This window comes from Ochlerotatus camptorhynchus, unplaced genomic scaffold, assembly GCF_037179485.1.
Source record: "Ochlerotatus camptorhynchus isolate MF236.1 unplaced genomic scaffold, CSIRO-AGI_Acam_v1.1 ptg000443l, whole genome shotgun sequence".
In the NCBI taxonomy this organism is placed as follows: Eukaryota; Metazoa; Arthropoda; class Insecta; order Diptera; family Culicidae; genus Ochlerotatus; species Ochlerotatus camptorhynchus.
In genome coordinates, this window is record NW_027040929.1 from 575,001 (window position 1) to 582,500 (window position 7,500).

Sequence of the window (7,500 nt, forward strand, 5' to 3'; positions counted from 1 at the left end):
CTTAGAATCCTGCAGAGGTAGCCCGGAACCCTCATTCTATGGAGCGCCTTGGCGATGGCCTCCCAGCTGGCGCTATTGAATGCATTCTTGACATCGATCGTAATCACGGCGCAGTATCGATTTCCTCTCCGCTTCTGTTTGGAAGCTTTCTCGGCTCTGTCAATCACTGTCCGAATTGCATCCACCGTCGATCTCCCTTTCCGGAATCCAAACTGTCTCTCCGACAATCCGTGTTCACTCTCCGTGCATTTCGTCAGCCTGTTGAGGATGATCCTCTCTAAGAGCTTTCCTACAGTATCCAGCAAGCATATTGGCCTATACGATGCAGGATCCCCCGGCGGTTTTCCGGGCTTCGGCAACAGCACAAGCTTTTGTACCTTCCACCTATCAGGGAACTGACCATCGTCCAGACGTTTCTGCAGCACCATCCTGAACATGTCCGGGAACGTCTGGATCGCCGCCTTCAACGCCACGTTGGGAATTCCATCCGGGCCGGGAGCTTTATTCGCTTTCAACCCTTTCGCTGCTGCTATGAGTTCCTCGTTGGAGACTTGTTCAACGTTGTCTTCATCTACCTCGCCATATGGTGTAGGTGGCCAGTTCGTTGGGTCATGCTGTGGGAAAAGTCCCTCCACGATGACTTTCAGCTTGTTGTGACACATTTCAACCGGCATCGTTGGGCCTCTGATCTTCACCATCGCAACTCGGTATGCGTTGCCCCAGGGGTTGGCATCGGCATCGCGGCACAACTCCTTGAAACTATTTGACTTGCTCAGCTTTATCTTTCGTTTCAGTGCAGCCCTGGCCTCTCGGAACACCACCCTGCGCTCCTCTCTGTCTGCTTCTGTTCTTGCTCTCTGAGCACGCCTTCTGGCTAGAAGACAAGTAGCACGGAGGGTGCTAATTTCCTCGTTCCACCAGTAGGCTGGACGCCGCCTGTTCGTTGGCTCCAGTTTTCTCGGCATAGTTGTGTCACATGCCCTTGCTAATAATTCGGTCAACTCATTCGCGCTTAGGCCCGGGACGCTGTTGTCTACCCTTAGAGCTTCGATGAAGAGATCCTTATTGAATGCCTTCGTCTTCCACTTCCGCTCGCTTACTTTCGTCCTCCGCATTTCCACCGGTGTTCGTTCGCCGATACTGTACCGGATCGCCTGATGGTCACTATGGGTGTACTCCTCGCACACCGTCCAGTTCATATTTGCCATTAGCGACGTACTGCAGAAAGTAACGTCGATAATGGATTCCCTACCATCTTTGTGGAAGGTGCTGATGGTTCCTTCGTTGGCCAGACTGACGTTCAACTTTGCCAGAGCTTCCAGCAGGCTATACCCTCTTGCGTTGGTACATCTGCTCCCCCAATCCACTGCCCAAGCATTGAAGTCTCCTGCGATGACGACTGGTCTCCGTCCAATGAGCTCTTCGGTGAGCCCATCTAGCATCTGGTGGAACTGCTCAATTGTCCATCTCGGGGGTGCGTAGCAACTACATACAAAGATTCCATTGATTTTGGCGATCACGAAACCTTCATATGAGCTTGCCACCACTTGTTGTATGGGATACCTGCCCATGACTTGTATGGCCGCCATTCCTGCTCTATCCGCCACCCAGTTACCATTATCGAGAGGGACTCGGTATGGCTCTGCAATGATTGCAACGTCGCACTTTGTTTCCGTTGTTGACTGCCACAACAGTTGCTGTGCTGTGTTACAATGATTGAGATTTATTTGGGTTACCTTCATTATTGCTGGCCCACCATCGCCTTCTTGAACTCAGGGCACCTGAAACTTCCCGTCACATGGCCATTTCCGTCCTCCTTTTTGCAGAGCATGCACCTCGGTTGCTTTGTACAGTCTTTTGCAACGTGCCCCTTCTCTCCGCATTTCCTGCACAGATCAGATCTGTCAGGGCCTTTGCAGTGTCTCGCCTGGTGACCGAAGCCCATGCATTTGTAGCATCTCTCCATTTTCTTAGATACCCGAGGAATAGCTTTCAACGGGCACACTGACCACCCAACCTTGATTCGGCCAGTCTTCAGCAGCTCGTTAGCTGCGTCCGAAGAAAGTCGTATCGACGCCGTCTGCGTGCCACCATACGCCTTTCTCAACCGAATTGCCATCGGTACGTCTCCCAGGTTGCATTGCACCTTTAGCGCACTTTTCAACTCGTCTTCTGTTGTGATCTCGTCCAGATCCCTGCACTCGACCACTGACTCCTGGGATAAGGCTCTTACGTTCGCCGTCTCGCCAAGAGATTTTTCGACGAGCTCCTTAAAAGCTGAGCTCTTAACCGTAGGGTCCCTTTTCAGCTCGAATAGCATCTCGCCTTTCTGGGTTCGCCTGGTTTTCACCACATTCTCGCCTAAGTGTTTCAACTCCGGATCATCTCTCACTTTCCGGAGGAGTGCTGCGTAGGACGTTTTGTCCTTCGCCTCAACAACCAGAGCGTCACCCTTGTTTCTCTCCCTACGAGGCCTAGGATTCTCCTTATTCTTCCTGTCTTCCTTCTTCTTCTCTTCCTTCTTCCTTGCTTCTTCTTCCTTCCTCCTCGCTTCCTCTTCCTTCTTCCTCACTTCATCTTCCTTCTGTTTTTTCTTCCTCTCCTTCTGGTTCTCGACTTTACGCCACGCACCATTTTCTCCCATCTCCTTGATGCCTTCCTCGTCGTCCCTGCGTTTTTTGGGCTCCTCCTCATCTCCTGGCGTGTCCCTATCTCTCTTTTCAGGACGTGGATTTGTGGGTCCCTTCGGAGTCTCATGTGCTTGAGCCAGTCTTATGTTCTCCTTGGCCTCCAGCAGAGCCTTTTCGGCATTTTCGGCCCTTTTTCTCCACTCTTGACATTCCCGATCTGCCACTGTTATGCCGGATTTGATACCGGTCACAAGTTGCTTGATCTCTTTGTGTACGTTGTTTTTATCCTTCACGAACACATAGAGGTCATCGATCTTCCTCCTGACCTCCGTCATTTTGGTTCTCCCGAGCTGCAGTTCTTGGGATTTGCTACTACTGGATATTGGTGTGAATATCTGGCTTAGCCCAACGCCTGGCTGCTCTTCTTGAAACTTACTGCTGCTGCTGGAACTCGCAGTGACCCCCAGGTTCGACACTGGTGATCTCTGCAATATCCCACTCCTTGCGAACACGTTTGCTCCTCCGTTTTCACTGTCTGGCGTATTGCCGTCGTTCTTCATATTTTTTTTGGTTTTTTCTTTTTCTTCATTTTTATTTTTTTCTCCAATTTTATCCATTCTGATGGGTCCCCCCTTCGGGCCGCTATCTCCACTCGTTGTATGTAGTCTCCTATCGTGATCCCATGGTTATCTATGCAAGCAGGGAGGCCATGCTAGGGTTGACACGGTCCTTCATGGGGGCCGTGTTCAGAGCCAGATCGGCGTAAGTCAGGAATGTTACATCTGAGCCTACTACTCACCAATCACCAATTGGTGACGAGTTTTGAACGTATCCGGAGGCCTGCCAAGGTTTTACCGGGACGGGGGCAGCCGCACTATTAGCCCACTCGCCATTTCAAGAAGGTGTCACCCTTCTTTACTTAGGGAGCAGAATAGCACGACTGTCAGCCCTGTAGCGTGGTATCCAATCCATTGTACCGTGTCGTGTCCATAGTTCCATGCCGTATCCAGTATGCCGTAATAAGGATCTTACTGGCGTCGATCCTAATGTGCCGGTTGGCGCTCCTGCGGGTTGACGAAGCATTTCCTCTATCGCCGTGTTATGGTTACCGCGCCAGTGTTCGCGTCGCACCCCCTCACTTTGCTATTGTCAGAAGGACAACATTGCCCAGGCTACACCACGGGGAGGCGTGAGGTAGGAACTTGTGAGAACCAGAGCTAGGTTGTCAACTCACCATTTGTAGCCCTGTGTGTGTGTGTGTGTGTGTATGTGTGTGTGTGTGTGTGTGTGTCTGTGTGTGTGTGTGTGTGTGTGTGTGTGTGTGTGTGTGTGTGTGTGTGTGTGTGTGTGCGTGTGTGTGTGTGTGTGTGTGTATGTTTGTGTGTGTGTGTGTGGGTGCGTGTGTGTGTGTGTGCGTGTGCGTGTGTGTGCGTGTGTGTGTGTGTGTGTGTGTGTGTGTGTGTGTGTGTGTGTGTGTGTGTGTGTGTGTGTGTGTGTGTGTGTGTGTGTGTGTGTGTCTGTGTGTGTGTGTGTGTTTGTGTGTGTGTGTGTGTGTGTGTGTCTGTGTGTGTTTTTTTTTTTTTTTTTTTTTTTTATACTAAGGTTTAGGAAAGCTTCAAGAAGCCTGGCCTGTAGTGAAGGTGGCACGGTGTGGTATCCACTAGTTGCCTAGTGCAGCTCCACTAAAACCCATTCCTTACTCTCTCCTCTGCCTGGATCCCCCCGGGACCACTGTGAAGCGACTACTTCGGGGGGTGGCTGTGCTCATGCACTTGTCGTACTCTCAGCGCTAGCTGGCGTTGCTAGATCGCTGCTCTTCTCTCCATTTACGCTGCAGCTCTGACATAATCTGTGTGACTGCCCTGCTGACGGCATTCCAAGAGTCCTCCTCTCGACACATTACATCGACGACATTCTCCACGTTAAGGACGGGCATCTCCATTCGCACTGCCTCGAACCTTGGACAGTCAAAGACCACATGCTCCGGCGTTTCATCGACGTTGCCACACTCCGGACAGAGGGGTGACGCTGCGTGTCCGAACCGATGCAGGTATTTCCTGAAGCAGCCGTGGCCAGACAGGAACTGCGTTAGGTGGAAATTGACTTCTCCGTGTTTTCTGTTCACCCAGGTCGAAAGAATCGGTATTAGTCTATGTGTCCATCTACCGTTCTCCGTCGTGTTCCACTCCTGTTGCCACTTAGCCAATGACTCCACTCTCACAACTTTCCGTACTCTTCCGGCTTCTCTCTGCCTGTAGCACTCACTGTCCTCCGCCAGGATGATGCCGATAGGGATCATACCGGCGATAACGCATACTGCTTCCGACGAGATGGTTCTGTACGCACTCACGACTCGCATGGCCATGAGCCGGAACGTACTGCTCAGTTTCCTTTGGTTCTGCTTCGTTTCCAGCGCTGGAACCCAGGCTGGACCTCCATATCTCAGTATCGATGATGACACGCTGGCCAGAAGACGCCTCTTGCTACTGCTGGGACCAGCGTTGTTCGGCATGATTCTAGCTATCGCGTTGATGGCCTTCGAAGCCTTCTCACAGGCATATTCGACGTGGCTGTTGAAGTTTAGCCGGTCATCGATCATCACTCCCAGGTATTTTAACACACGCTTCGAGGCTATGGTGTGCTCCCCGACGGTGATTTCCGCCCGCTGTACCGCTTTACAGTTACTGACCAATAACACTTCCGTTTTGTGGTGGGCTATTTGCAGCTTCGCTCCTTTCATCCAGTTACCAATCATGTCGATTGCCTCGGTTGACAACACTTCCACCTCTTCCAGCGTCTCGCCTGTTACCGTCAAGACGACGTCGTCCGCAAAGCCAACGATCTCAACTCCTTTGGGCAGTTTCAGCGTTAGCACGCCGTTGTACATCCCGTTCCAGAGCGTTGGACCAAGGATGGAGCCTTGTGGAACTCCCGCTGTGATCCTAATCGATCTCTGTCCCATGTCTGTCTCGTAGACCAGAACCCGGTTCTGGAAATAACTCCTCAGGATCCTGCACAGGTAGTCAGGGACCCTCATTCTATGCAGTGCTTCGGCGATGGCCTTCCAGCTGGCGCTGATGAACGCATTCTTGACGTCGATCGTTATGACGGCGCAATATCGATCTCCTCTCCGCTTCTGTTTGGACGCCTTTTCAGCTCTCTCGACCACTGTCCGAATTGCATCCACCGTCGATCTCCCTTTCCGGAATCCGAACTGCCTCTCCGACAATCCGTGCTCACTCTCCGTGTATTTCGTCAGCCTGTTTAGGATGATCCTCTCCAAGAGTTTTCCGAGTGTATCCAGCAGGCATATAGGCCTGTATGATGCTGGATCCCCCGGCGGTTTTCCTGGTTTCGGCAGCAACACTAGCTTCTGTATCTTCCACCTGTCAGGGAAGTGACCCTCGTTCAGGCATTTCTGCAGCACCATCCTGAACATGTCCGGGATGACTGGATCGCCGCTTTCAACGCTACGTTGGGGATTCCATCCGGACCGGGAGCTTTCTTCACCTTCAATCCTTTCGCCACTACTACGAGCTCCTCGTTGGTGATTTCGACGTTATCTCCCTCTCTTTCTCCGTACGGTGTAGGTGGCCAGGTTGTTGGGTCGTGCTTCGGGAAAAGTCCTTCCACGATGACTTTCAGCTTCTCTGGGCACATTTCAGCGGGCATCGTTGGACCTCTGATCTTCGCCATCACGACTCGGTATGCGTCGCCCCAGGGGTTGGCATCAGCGTCTTGACACAGCTCCTTAAAACAGTTCGACTTGCTCTGCTTAATCACTCGTTTAAAAGCGGCCCTGGCCGCTCGAAACACTTCTCTTCGTTCCTCTCTGTCTGCTTCCGTTCTTGCTCTCTGAACACGTCTTCTGGCTCTGAGACAACTAGCGCGGAGAGTACTAAGTGCCTCGTTCCACCAGTAGACTGGACGCCGTCTGTTATTTGGCTCCAGTTTCCTCGGCATGGTCGTGTCACATGCTCTCACTTACGTTTCTGTCAGCTCGTCCGCATTTAGATCTACGGGACTCCCGTCCACACGAAGTGCCTCAACGAACAAATCCTTATCGAAAGCTTTCGTCTTCCACTTTCGGTCACAAGTTCTCGTCCTCCGTACTGCCACAGTATTCCGTTGACCGATGCCATATCGTATCGCCTGATGGTCGCTATGGGTATATCCTTCGCACACTCTCCAATCCATGTTTGCCATCAGCGACGGACTGCAGAAAGTAACGTCGATAATGGATTCTCGGCCATCTCTGCGAAAAGTGCTGCTGGTGCCTTTATTGGCCAGCATAACTTCCAGTTTTGCCAGAGCTTCCAGCAGACTGTGCCCTCTTGCATTGGAACACCTGCTTCCCCACTCCACTGCCCAAGCATTGAAGTCTCCTCCGATGACTACCGGTCGTCGTCCGACCAGCTCTTCGGTAAGTCCATCAAGCATCTCGTAGAACTTCTCAATCGTCCATCTGGGGGGTGCGTAACAACTACACATGAAGATTCCGTTGATTTTGGCGATGACGAAGCCTTCGTATGAGCTCGCAACCACTTCTTGAATGGGGTATCTGCCCATAACTTGTATAGCTGCCATCCCAGCTCTATCCGCAACCCAGTTACCGTTATCGGGAGGGACTCGATACGGTTCCGCAATGATTGCAACGTCGCACTTTGTTTCTGTTGTCGACTGCCACAACAGTTGCTGAGCAATGTCGCAATGATTGAGGTTTATTTGGGTTACCTCCATTACTGTTGGCCTGCCATCGCCTTTTTGTATGCTAGGCATTTGAAGCCTCCCGTCGTATGATCGTTACCGTCCTCTTTTTTGCAGAGCATACACCTCGGATGATTCGTGCAGCCTCTTGCAATATGGCCTT